Source organism: Phyllostomus hastatus, unplaced genomic scaffold (assembly GCF_019186645.2).
Source record: "Phyllostomus hastatus isolate PE091 unplaced genomic scaffold, TTU_PhHast_1.1 phas_scaffold_46, whole genome shotgun sequence".
NCBI lineage: Eukaryota > Metazoa > Chordata > Mammalia > Chiroptera > Phyllostomidae > Phyllostomus > Phyllostomus hastatus.
In genome coordinates this window covers 29,348,016-29,361,936 of record NW_025334032.1, presented here as the reverse complement: position 1 = coordinate 29,361,936, position 13,921 = coordinate 29,348,016, and the positions used below count along the sequence as shown (strand labels likewise).

At 36.5% G+C, this 13,921-nt stretch overlaps 1 protein-coding gene across 1 annotated transcript in view; it reads right to left on the bottom strand.

Annotated features, from left to right (window-relative positions):
* The window catches only part of PURG (purine rich element binding protein G), a 35,650-nt gene that overhangs the window by 14,470 nt on the left and 7,259 nt on the right, over window positions 1-13,921 (bottom strand). The gene's annotated exons all lie outside the window — the stretch shown is intronic.

The following is a 13,921-nucleotide window of genomic DNA, read 5'->3' as shown; positions in this document are numbered from 1 at the left end:
AAAAGAAATTTGGCATGGGGAAGACAGAATTATTGTTTAAAACAGTACCACTGTAGTTTTCTAAATTTGCACCAATGAAATATATTTTGAGCACTATAACAGAATGTAGATAATCATATTTAAAGGATATATTGTTAAAGGGAAAATGACACACAACATTTTATAACAGATACCCTCAAACACACTTCTCATGTATACCAACGCACTGCCTGACACTTGGCAGAAAATCGGATTAATATCTGTTGAATAAAAAATGAAAGCCTGATTAAGCTCCAACAGCTGCTTTGAATCCAACAGTTTTGGATATGGTACACAAAGCTAATGGCAGTGGACTATTTCCATTTTGTAAACTATTGTATTTCTGTTCCTCAGCATAGGCCTGGCACAGAGGAGCCACTCAATATCCATTGAGTGAAGAGAACTGGATCATTTATTTATAAAGCAAGGGAAAGAATATTTTTGAAGTAAAATTCAGGATGCGCAGGAACACAAAAGATGCCATATTCTACCACCCCTCAATGTGTGAGTCCTTCTCTGAAGTAAGGCGATGTAGCATTTCTTATCAGGCTTTTAAATGATCACTTTTACTTCCACTTGTGTCCATTCGATTTGTCTGTTAAGTTCTGTGATCCTGAAGCGACAAGATTTCAAAGGCAAAATAAGAACAGGAACAGTGGGTTTTAGGTGAAGAGAGATGATGTCAGCAATCAGCGCAGTGCCAAGTGTAGAGGGGAACGGAATAGAGGAAGAAACAGTCTCTGAGTTTAAACTTAAATTCAAAATAAGACAATAGGATTTTATTTGGGAAGCTAGTAAGTTTAAAATTTTAAATACATTTAATCAAGTTTTAGAGTGTCTAAAAAACATCTTTTGGAACGGGAAGAATTGCCTATTTAAAGGCTTGTGTACAGGGCCGAAAGGGATCTGTAAACTGAAGTGGCAGGGTCAAAAGGGGTCTGGGCAACTTGGAGAAACAGCACTGGAACACGTTTTCGAAGCATCGATTACTAAATATGAAGGATGCCAAGAAGGAAAGATGTTCAATAAATGCCAGATGAAACAAAGAGGATCTGGAGAAAAGTGAGGAAAGGCCACAGAGGGAAGTCCAAGGTCATTTTGTGAAGAGTTTCTCTGATTCTAGGGATACAGACATTGAGAGGGTTCTTAGGGATCACCTCTTCTGATCTAGTGTCCACAGCTGAGGGATAAGCAAGCTGAGGTCTACAGAGATTAAACGACTTGCCCCAAGCCCAGCTAACAGGCACGGGGCCAGGGCTTCTGAACGACACCACCACACCCTTACCTCTATACCACACTGCTGCGCACCAGGAGGACAAAGGCAAGGTTCTTTAAATGCCACGAATGCTCAAAATAATTGTCCAAATGATACACAGCTAGGATTGTTTTGGCCTTGTTAATTATAGGACAAATATAAATATAGTGAGCAATTTAGCATTCATATTCATTTTATAGTTATTTTGTAACAAAATTATTAAAACTAAGTTGTTATTTTGAGTTGAATTATTGAAAATCTAATTTAAGGATCAAGTTTTGTGTTTAAAATTAATTTTTCCACATGAAATATAAAAAATTTCCATCAAATATAGTGTAGATTTTATGTAATATGTCTCAAGTCAGAAGCAAATCACCCTATGGAAGGTAATGCTTGAATCCCAGCTTGGTATGTTATTAAATGTAATAGTTCAGTCTTTTTTAAAAAATGAGTCAAACAATAAATGGTTGATTAACTAACCAAATTACATAGCTACCTAATGACCCAAAGTATCCCTTAAATAACAATACATTTAATAATACTTGAAGAACAATAATGCAAAGTAGCTTTAGTTGTTATAAAACAAACAGGCATCCTTTAGCCTAAGTAAATTCAATACTATAATCGACAAAGTAGTTAAATAATGTCCCCAAAACGTTCAGGACTTGCCTTGACTGGTGTGCCTCAGTGGACTGAGTACCAGCCTGCGAACCAAAGGATCACAGGTTGGATTCCCAGTCAGGGCACATGCCTGGGTTGTGGGTCAGGTCTGCAGTAGGGGGCGTGCAAGAGGCAAAGCACATTGACGTCTCTCTCTCTCTCTCTCTCTCCCCCCCCTTCCCTTTCTGTAAACAAAAAAAGCTCAGGACTTGGGGAATTTTCAGGCTGGATTTGCTATATTAAAGAGTCCTACAGGTAGCTTAGTTGATGTTAGCGAATTCAGAGGAGAGGGTGAATTCTAGGCTGCTGATAGTGCGCACGTGCCCTGAGGACTAAGTGAACTTCTGTGATTTAGGAGCGCTAGCGGTAAGCAAAGAAGAAAGATCTTACATAGTGATGGGAGCAATGCACAGGAAAAGAAGTGATTGCTTAGTATGTTACTGAACCAGACACACCACAAGTCGTTCACAAAATCTTCTCCTCCTTGCTGAGAGCACCTTTCAGATTTCATAATGGAAATGAAAGGAATAATGAGAGTCATTTAAAAGAATTTTCTTTCAAGTAAATACTACCAATATGTTGCAGCAGAGCATTCAAGAAAAATTTGGATGCTACAAAAATTAAGGAATTATTTTAAATTGCTCTAATAAATTGCACTGGTCTGGAAAAATGAGAATACATTGATATTATAAATTGTTATATCCTTAAGGTGAAGATTCAGTCATCATTATTAAAAAATTATAATCAACTAGTTTTTGTGTTAGTTTCAAGATAATTGAGGCCAGGAGAAGGTAGATCTTCTTCTATATCAAAATCCTAAGCAATAGTACTCATAATTATAGCATTTCTGGTTATTTAGAAGGATATTGCTGTTAAGATGTCAATATTTATGGATTTCTTAAAAAATTTTAATAGCAGAGGAAGACAATTTTTTTGCTTTTGAAAAAATAAAGAGTTTTAAGAATGTTTCTTGGGTCGAGGTTTTTCATACTGCAAAGGAGTTTGAAAATAACATCTGAAATATTCCATTTGCAGAAACATCACTTTTATTTATGCCTATTTCCTCCTCAGTTATTATTCTAATCAGGCTGCATAAAGGTAAACACTTTCATATTGTACTATGCCAAGATTTTAAAATCATTTATTGAAGAATAACACTGTCAAGTTCAAGAATAATTTCCAATCTACTTCATAGGTAATGCAAAAACATTCCTAGAATGTGTATAGCAAAAATCTACAGAAACTTGACCTCACTTCAGGTCAAGATGGTGGCATAGGCAGACATGGCTCACAACCTCTCTGCACAACCTCATCAAAATTACAACTAAAATATAGAACAACCATCCCTCAGAACCTTCAGATACCAAGTTGAATGGAAGTCTGACAACTACTGAATTAAAGAAACCACATCCATCCAGACCGGTAGAAGGGACACAGATAAGGAACGGGCTGGTCCCACACACACATGTAGTGGATGAAAATTCAGGAGAGAAATCTCAGGATTGAGGAACCCCAGCCTAAACCAGTCCCCTGGCCCAGGGTTCCAGTGCCAGAAAGATAAGTCCCCAGAACTTCTTGCTGCAAAAAACAGCAGGGATTGAGTCAGTGGAAGAAACTACTGAAGCCCCAAGCAGTGCCTCTTGAAGAACCCACACACAGACTCACCTACTCAGACTCACTCCCTCTGAGCTCCAGCACTGGGGCAGCACTTGACAGACACTAGTGATATTTTAAAGGGAGGAACTGAAGTGGCTGGCATCAAGGCAAACAGAGGTCATGGTCCTTTTCTAACCCCCCTCACAGAGCCAGCAAGCCGGTGCCATATCTGAGACTCCAGCAACCTGGCTAATACTGATCCACCTTGGTGATTCCCAGAGTCTCTGCGCCACCCAGCTTATGGCCCCACCCAAGCTGCTTTTCCATGTGAGTAACGGTCTTGGCTCATGCTGCACAACTTCCTAAATCCTCTCCAATAAGCAACAGCAAGCCTCAGTGAGCCCTAGGCCCAGCAATAGCAGCAGCCAGCCTAGATTCACACCTTGGCTTCATCTGGGAATCTCCAACCCCAGCACAAGTAGCAGCCATCTCAGATTGCTTTATAGCTCAGGCAGGGTGGCCCTAAGCAAAACATAGGTGGGGGCCAACCTTGGCCTGCATCACCCAGGAAACCTCAGGGCCAGCACACCCAGTGGACAACTACAGACCACACCCAGGCACCACCACCCTGCCCCTGCACAGCTATCCTTCATGGAGGACAGAGGCTGGTGGTAAGTGGTCACAGACAATCTTGCAGCTGACTGGCCTGGGTAAATCCCTCCCGTTGACCTGCCAACAGCAACCAAGGCTCAAGTACAGGAAGAGGGTGTTTTCAGCCAATAGGAACTGTGCACCTTGAGAACCCAGCTTGGGTGTTAGGGGAGGTTGTGACACTGGACCCTACAGGACACCTAGTACATTAAGCCACACTACCAAGACACAGAGTCAAAGCAGCTCTGCCTAATACATTGAAACAAACACAAGGAGGCTGCCAAAACAAGAAGACAAAGAAACATGGCCCAAATAAAAGAACAGATCAAAACTCCAGAAAAAGATCTAAATGAAATGGAGATAAGCAATCTATCAGATGCAGAGTTCAAAACACCGGTCATAAAGATGCTTAAGTAACTTAGTGAGGATCTCAACAGCACAAAAAATATCCAGTCAGAAACAAAGGACACACTAATTGAAAATAAGAATAATTTACAGGGAAACAAGAATAGAATGGATGAAGTTGAGAATCAAATCAATGATTTGGGACATAAGGAACCAAAAAACAACTAATGAGAACAAGAACAAAAAAGAATTAAAAAAAATGCAGATAGTATAAGCAGCTTCTGGGACAACTTCAAGAGGACCATCATTCTCATCATAGGGGTGCTAGAAGGAGAAGGGAAAGAGCAAGAAATTGGAAGTCTATTTGAAAAAATAATAAAAGAAAACTTCCCTAATTTGGTGAAGGAAATAGACATGCAAGTTCAGGAAGCACAGAGTCCTAAACAGGATGGATGCAAAGGGGCTCATTCCAAGACACATCGTAATTAAAATGCCAAAGGTTAAAGATAAAGAGAGATTCTTAAAAGCAGCAAGAGAAAAGAAGTTAGTTATCCACAGAGGAGTTCTCATGAGACTGTCAGCTGATTTCTCAAAAGAAATTTTGCAGGCTAGAAGGGACTGGCAAGAAATATTCAAAGTCACGAAAGCAGAGACTTACGGCCAAGATTGCTCTATGCAGCAAAGCTATAGTTTAGAATCAAAGGGCAGATAAATTGCTTCCCAGATCAGAAAAAACTAAAGGAGTTCATTATCACTAAACCATTATTATATGAAATGTTAGGGGGATATATTTAAAAAGATGAAAACTATAAATAAAATGACAATAAATACAGATCTATCAACAACTGAATCTGTAGAACAAACTAAGCAAACTAAACAAGAAGAACAGAGAAAGAATCATGGATACGGAGAGCATTTTGATGGTTGCCAGATGGGGGAGAGATGTGGGGGTGAAGAGGTGATGGGATTAAGAAGTACAAATAGGTAGCCACAGGATAGCCATGGGGATGCAGCCCATGGAGGTACAGTATAGGAAATGGAGCACCCAAAGAGCTTAAACACATGACCCAAGAGATAAACAATGGTGGGGGGATTTTCTGAGTGAGTGGGGGGTGCTGGGTGGAGGAAGGTAAAGAGGGAAAAATCAGGACAGCTGTAACAGCATAATCAATAAAATATAATTAAAAATTACAGAAATTCCAGGATTTATGCCTAATTGCCATGGTAACTTTAACCTCAAAACTTCAATAAACAAATAAAGACAAAGTGTCCCTCAGGAGTCCTCTAGGTCTCATGAGGAATAAAGGGTTAGCTTTCCCTGTAAATCAGGATAAAAAATTCATTTGCAGTCACCCAAAGACTATAAAAATCTCTTAACGTGAGCACAATTGCTTTTAATTGTAAACCTTTTATATGTGAGAATTACATCAATAGAGAATACTATAAGAATTATACTTGGAGATCCAAGTTGCTATAACTATAAACCTATCATTGATGGGAAAAGGGTTAAGCATATCTTGCTTATTAAAAAATGTTGAGAAGTTGGGAGAATGGTGGTTGCCAGGGGATGACACAGTTTCAGTTTTTAGGATAAAAACATTCTGGAGATTTGTTATACAACAAGGTCAATATACTTAATATACTTAGAAATGGTTAATATAATAACAAATGGTTAAGATGGTAAATTGCATTATGTGCTTTTTCTTTATAACCACAACAAAAAGAGGTTGAACAAGACCAGAAGAATGAGGTATTCAGACTGACTAAGGATATTATTTCGACTTCTAATAAATTGTAAGTATACATCTTTAAAAAAAGATTGAGAAAGGTCCTTTGAAATTTAGCAGGTCAACTTGAGAGAAAGTGAAAGACGAATCACCTGTGAACTCAACTGAGGCTGGAAAGGCTCAGAATGTTTTGGCTGTGAATTCTGGGGAGCATACAGTCAGCAGTGTGAATCTGAGTTTAGGAGGTGGGGAGAAACTAGCCTTACCTGTGATTATTGCCCAGAAAGCTGGACAAAATGATAGTACAAAACCTTAAATACTAGGATTGAAGTATTTAGCCTCTCTTTGTTTAAAGTGAACCCTAGATATCATTTGTATTTAATAACATAAAAAAATCATTGTCCCATGGTGTTACTTATGGGTGACAGTATTAAAACCTAAACAATTCTATTTGGGGGAAAAATATGGAAGGAAGGATGTAAGTTTAAGTCCATGACAAAGAACAGCTTCCGGAACACCTGTATCACAAAGGGCAATTTCTGAACCCCACTCTGGACCAACCAAATCAGAGTCTCTGGGGATGGGGACCAGAATCTGCATTTTTAATACACAGTGGACACTAATATTTGAGAGTGAACTAAATTTTAAAGGGAGAAACTGCTGTCAATTTCATGGATGTTAGAACTCATTAGAGGCAAATACAGAGTTGAACGCTTATGGGTATTCTTGATGATATAATCAGGGCCGTGATTCTTTGGGTTCCCCAGAGGTGCACTGAAGATTTTTCTGCCGTTTTAAAGGAGGGACTTTTGGATTAAAGCAATCTCTTAGAAGTATGACAAGAGACACATTCCGAGGTGAGACAAATGGTAGTTTGGGCTGCAAGAGCCAGCTGTTGGGTCAAGCTTGAAAGTTTTAGATCTTCGGTGGGAACTTTCACAACTCTATAGCAGGTGTGACAAAAAGCAAATATTTGGCATGAATGCTGTTCTTCTCTCTTTCCTTCCAAGTGCAGGTTTAAAATTCTCTACATAGGACTTTAGGGCAGCCAATCAAGTGTAGTAACAAGCATGATGAAAACAATTTATCTTTACTTCTCTAGGGGCAGGAAAAGGATGGGGGAAGGACTGAGCTCTTGTAATCTATACATATTCATTCACACACGTGATATTTGTGCACAGTAAAATTTACTTAGCTAAGTATTTAGAAATGTGTAATACAGGTAGAGTTTATATAGACTTTGATGTAATACATTTCACCCAGATCTCTCTCTAAAAGATGTCATTTGTCCACTAGAAGTTTGGAAACATTACAGTATCAGGAGAAAACACAGATGACTGGAAAAAGTGGCCTCCAAGAAAAAGCGGACCTCCAAGTGAGAACTGAGTTTCACACTGGTTCATACTAGATCCCAGAATTTTCCCTTCTACCCTTAACAAAGCCTTGAACTCTTAAAGAGAGAACCACACATGTTATTTGCAGCAATAATCAACTTACTTGGAAATTTATTTTCTAACATAGAAATTTTAAGATGAAATTAGAAAACTATGTTTTATTTCACCTTACGTTAAAGTAGTAGTGCATGGGACAAAAAGGAGAATGAAATTATTTCATTGTTTCAACATTTAAGTAGAATTTAATCTGGATTTCTAGAAACTTTATTTGATAATATCCAATAATTTGGTTTTCCAATTTACTGTATCATCTGTCTTTCCAAATAAACCCATAGCAGATACTTTTGAAACAGCAATATATATATATACTAAATTTATTCCTTCATATATTTCTAAAAACTGATTAAAAGTAAAAATTTTCTTATAAAAATTATAAAAGCTAGATTTAATTTTGCAGGGAAAATTTCATAAAACTTATCTTATATCATGTTGCAATAACAAGGGATGGGAGGAAATGAGTTTTTTCTTAATATGTTTCAGAATAATACTAGAAAAATTGAAATCACACTTCTTTGTTCAACTTGGTAAATTAACAAAGACCTTGAATACAAGAGTTCCAAGTATTTGTCCCAAAATTCTGTCAAGAGTTGTAAACAATCTTCAAGGTAATAGCAATCCATTTTTTCCTGATTTATCAATTCCCTTTAGCATCTTACGTGAAATGTGTATCTAGTCTCTGCCTTAAATAATTCTGGTAACATGGAGGTAACACTGCTCCTTGAAGTTTGTTCTCATGTTGAGCTGAAATCTACAAATCTACCAAAATCTCTATTCTGTCAAAAGCCTACTCAAACTATAATTCTAAGACTTAATTTTTTTTAATCTAAAATTTAAGTTGTAGCAATAATACAAACAGAATAATTAAAAGAAAGTTACACTACCTGTAGTGATCCTTTTGAGCTGGTCACTATCTCCATTATGTCAGGGGTTAATCTTTTCACAGTTAGGAATTCATTCATTGCTTCGAAGCACTAATCATTGAGGGGGCAGTAGTTGCAAAAAGACGTTAATAACATCACAGAACTGCCAAATATCTGTAAATGAATTAATTTAGTATTTCCAATAGGATGTGATCTACTAGCATAACAGCTATTAAGAGGTTATGTGTAGTCATATATATTAATTGTATAGATTAATATATAAAATATGGTTTTGTTAACTTTGATCAACACATTAATTATAGAATGTCTACAGGTTGGAAAACGAGTTATTTTAAAATATATTAGATATTTTCAAATAATACACTCAATGAGTGTTCGGGTGAAGTATTTCTTAATTGAAATCAATGAGTACAGCTGTTAATCTTTAAATAGTACCATAAACATACTACAGTATCTGTATAGGTCCTCTATCCTATACATATGGATAGGACCCATGAAGATATGTTTTTAAAAGAAATTAGTATAATTCTTTCCACATCTATCTTAAGAGATAATTAGTATTTTAAGCTTTAGCTTTTATTTTCTGTTTATTTACCCTATTTTAGTAATTACGGACCATCTGAGTGCCATCACAGGTCCCAATATGTAAAATTAAATGGCTAAACTGATTGTAAGTTTTCTTAAAGTCCAAATATTTAATAGTTATTCTTGAGTATAGAAATTATTCACTTTCCTCTGCTCAGACTTACACACCAGAGTTATCTAATAAATTAGAAATGTGCTTGTCCCTTTAAACTTGAAAGCTAAGCTTTTCATATATGGATTCATAATTGTTCCTTCCCATCAGAATTATCTCAAGATGGCTGTCAAAAAAATCCAAGGGAACTAAGAAAAGTTATTAAATGTAGTGGAAGGATAAAAAGGAAAGAATTTTTACTTAAGCTCTAGTCAACTTATAAAAAATGTTGCTTGTTTTGGGATTTATAAACTTTACAAGGCAGAATGAGTAGCACTGAGTCTTCTTTCTACCAAGATGCTACCTCCATTGGTTTTGGCCAAGTTTCTCCTTCACTACCTTTTGTAGCTAAGGTAAAATCACATCAACCTACAGCAGTGGTTCTTAAGTGTGGTCTCCGTGGGAGCTGCATTGGGAATGTGTCAGAAATGCCAAGTTTTGATCCTCTGTCGCCCGTCCCTGGAGACCCAGGGAGCAGAGACTGGAGGTGGGTGCCAGCAATCCGTGGTTTAACAAACCCTCTAGGTGATTCTTAACCACACCAAAGTTTGGAAACTGCTGGCCTCCAGTACTAGAGAAAAATGTCTACCTATAAATAGGGTAGTTACTTCAGTTTTTTCTGCTGGAGTCAAAGAAGAGGAAACTTAGAAATTAAATATGAAAATGAACAATGTAGGAAGAGCAAGATGGCAGGAAAAGTGGCCAAAAATCAGTGAAACTCTGACATAGATAAGATTTATTTTCAACTGATCTAACATAACCAGTTGTTTTTGGCTCGTGAAAATAAAATTGTAGACCCACTGTGAAGAGTAATTTGTTTTCTCTCTGCCCTTAAGGGTAGAATTGAGGTGATCTATTTACATTTTCATCTGATGCTTTTAAAAATATTGACTTACATTTGAAACATAGATAGTTGGTTGAAATTAGAGGTTCAATCTGTAAAAACTATACTAAAGATAAAATAAATTTCACTTATTAGCATCATACTTTCACCAACTACCAGCTAGATGAACCCTCCTATATGTAAGTAAATGTCTCTTGGATGAACTAGTCCCATTTATAGGAAACAGACTGGGATAAAATAATTCCAGCAATCCAAGGCAGATTTATTTATAGTGGGGGTTGGGGGTAGCCTGTGCTCTGTTAGTCAGCAGACTAAATTTCAGAATTCTTAAGGTTAGTGTGGCCCGAATGAGCACAATCTTTGCCTGTTGTCAATTTGGGTTCAAATATATTAGTTCTAAAATATTGAACCAGTTTCTAAACCTCTGGAATATTAAAATGGAGATGATAAGAGGGTTGTTATGAGGATTGAAATAGTAGATACATGGGGCCCAGCAATGCCTAATATATGGTGAGTATTCAATACATAATAGTTATCAGTACTAATATATTTGACTCTTCCTTTCATTACCGCCTTCTCTTTCAAAATGATCATAGTGCAATTCTCCTAGAGGCTAAAATCATTGCTGAAATTACCTGTCAACCACACTAGTCAAAACATTTTCTGAATATCCACTGAGTATTGAAAAGTTGGAGTAAAGGACCTTTCAATCCGTATCATCCCAAGTGGAATATTTTTATACATCCTAAAATATTATATAGAAATATGGTAATAGTGTTGACATTAGTTGAGTGAAGTAATAACCCTTCTTTCTCACAGTCTATAGATCTAGCTCATAGGACAATTTATACATTTTTAAAGAGCAGCTTCAGTCTTTATTGTTTTAACTGTCACCTGAACAAATAGATAGGATGGAGTAGGGCCATGGTCATAGTGGAAGAAGTTAATGTTCTTAGCCACTTCTAACAGGTTACAGTGTATGCAGGGAGGAAAAGGAGGGAAGACATGAACAAAATACACGTGTGTATACACTTCAAAATACACTGCGGTTACTCTTAAATATTGTCTCTGATAAACAAACAGGCACCAAGAGGTCTAAGGGGTTACTCTCTTTTAATCCTCCCTGCTGACAGTAGGGTAGCACTGCATACGGAAGAACTGGGTGCCTAAATAAACGCCTCTAGACAGAGACCTCCTGTGCTTCTTCTCTTCCCCTCCAATCATCAACCTGTGCAGTTTCTCAAGGCTAAGAGCAAATAAACAGATCCATTATGATGTCTTATCTTTGCATACCTGACTACTTATAAGTCCTCTAAAGTAGACCCATGGTGTTCCCAGTTAAGTGTCCTTCCTTATTTTCCTTGCTAAATGTCATTACTTGAGACATAGGATGTGCAATAGGACCAAGGAAAAAGAGGTCAAAAGCAGTACTTGATTCTCAGGGACCACTGCAAAGATAGCTGCAGTGTATTATTTAGCAATGCAATTTATAGTTATTTTTAGAAACAATGACATTTTAAGAAGTGATGTTAATTTTTAAAATTCTTCTGCCATGCAGAATATGAGAAATGATTATGGATGTGTAGAAACAAGTGGTGATTCCAAAGAATGAGACCTCATAGAGATAATAAAAATACTTCTTTAAAAAAAATCAAAGCATAGGGTAGCTATGTAGTTTGTATACAACAATTGGGCCTTAAGAAGAAATAGGAACAAAATTTTATTTTGTGTGGCTAAACCAATATATACATAAAACTGACACTTCTGCATTTTTTGGGGGTGGTATCACCACAGGTTGCTATATTATTATAGTTCTTTTTAATATAAAGAAAGAATCTCCCGCACTTTCCAGTTCTGGTATTCTCCATCTATATTTTTCTTTCCCACTCCATGGATAGAGCATTTAAAAAGTTCGGAGAGAACCTTACCCTTTCTGCACAATCTTGTTCATTTTACACATATGGAAGCCATTCAAGAGAAGTCAAATAATTTGCTCTGGGTCAGGCCATACACTGGCAGAATTAGGTACTGTTATTCTTCCTCAAATGCTCTTTTAAAGGTTAAATATACAGGGATTGAGTTCTGAGAATGACTTATGTCTTTTCATTTCTGTTACAGTGACTTCTTTTGTCACAGGCAAGCAAAATAACCAGGCACCGCCATTCTCTTTTCTCTTTTCTCTTTTCTCTTTTATATTGGCTACCTCTAGGTGACAACCTCAGCACTTCCACAACAAATAACCAATAGTCTCCTGAAGGAGAGTGTTATCCCACAGAACTGTTTTCTCTAAGAAAAAGAAAATACTAAATATTTCTAATGCAGGCATCTCAGATAAAAGAAATTCTGACTTTAATCAGATCAAATAAAATAACCAGATTTATGCCATAATTTTGATAAAGACAAAAACCAACAACAGTGCCCTGCTCTCCAAACTCACACGTTGGGCAACTCTCACTTTTAAACACTATAAACTCTGTTCTTAGGGATTACTATCCCTTTTCTTTGCCCCTAATGTTTTCTGGGAACAATGAAAACTTTGGACGGAATAACACAGAAGCCAAGTATAAAGGGGTAAATGAGCGGACAGACAACTCCTAGTCAATGTTAGCAAAAAGTCAACAACATTAAAGCAGTAACTGTATATTCCATTTAAGTGAGTATTTCCTTCATATTCACACCATAAGCCAACTTCACCGTAGCAGTACTAATGAACTCGCTATGAATAAGTTTTTCTTTACTGGTAGATGCCACCGGCCTCAATAAGAGTGAGAACTTTTTCTAAAGGGATATTTGAAGAAAGTAGTTTTTAAAACAAAATTTACCACAAAGCACATAATTCAACAAGTAAAACTTGTTGAATAAAGTATTGGAAATAGTTAATATTTTTTAGACTAAATTTAAGCAAAAACTCATTCCTGAAGGTGAATTTACCTTCCCTTTGACCCCTCTCTTCAAATAAGGAACAATACATATAAACCATCTTAAACTTAAGTGAATATCCAATGTTTATCCAATAACCTTTGCCAATGTTACAGATTCTGCAGAGAATAATTTTTTTGTTATTAAAATAAAAGAAGCAAACTTTCTTATACTTTAAAAATATATTTTTAAGAGGATCCTGTTTTCTAACAACACCTCCCACATTTTACAAACAGAAAATTATGCCACCAATTATGGAGGTAAGATTCTACAGTTTAAACCATTGCTTTACTTTTAACAACCTTTTAACATTTTGGTAAAATTTCAGAAACCAATCCATTAAAAAAATTCTTTCTCAATCCACATATTCTTTAAGATAATCTTATTAGTATTGGATCTTTTACCTTGGTTACTTTAATTTATAATGATAGTGTCCTTCAGGATTCAAATATGGAAACTTAAATTTTTCAGATAACAATTTTTCTTGGTGGTCCTTAGAAAAATGAACTTAAACGCTGCTTTGGTGTGAATAAAAATTATTATTTTGGGGGGGGAGGAGTTGGGGAACTATTAAAGCAGTTTTGTTCATGTTTTTAGGAATAATCATCACACTAACCTCAATTTTAAACAATTATATTTGCTACTTTATATTTTTCAAGCACAGAATGGAGCGGTTTAGTTGTACTTGTGCCCTCCTAACCCCAAAGTTTTCACTCTTTCCCAGAATCATCATCGTGCCTTCTGGTCCCAAGGACGTCTGACAGACTCTGGCTCCGTCAATGGGGAGTCAGTGCTGTAAACAATCAGGGCTAGTTTTATCCCTTTGTTTAGTCTT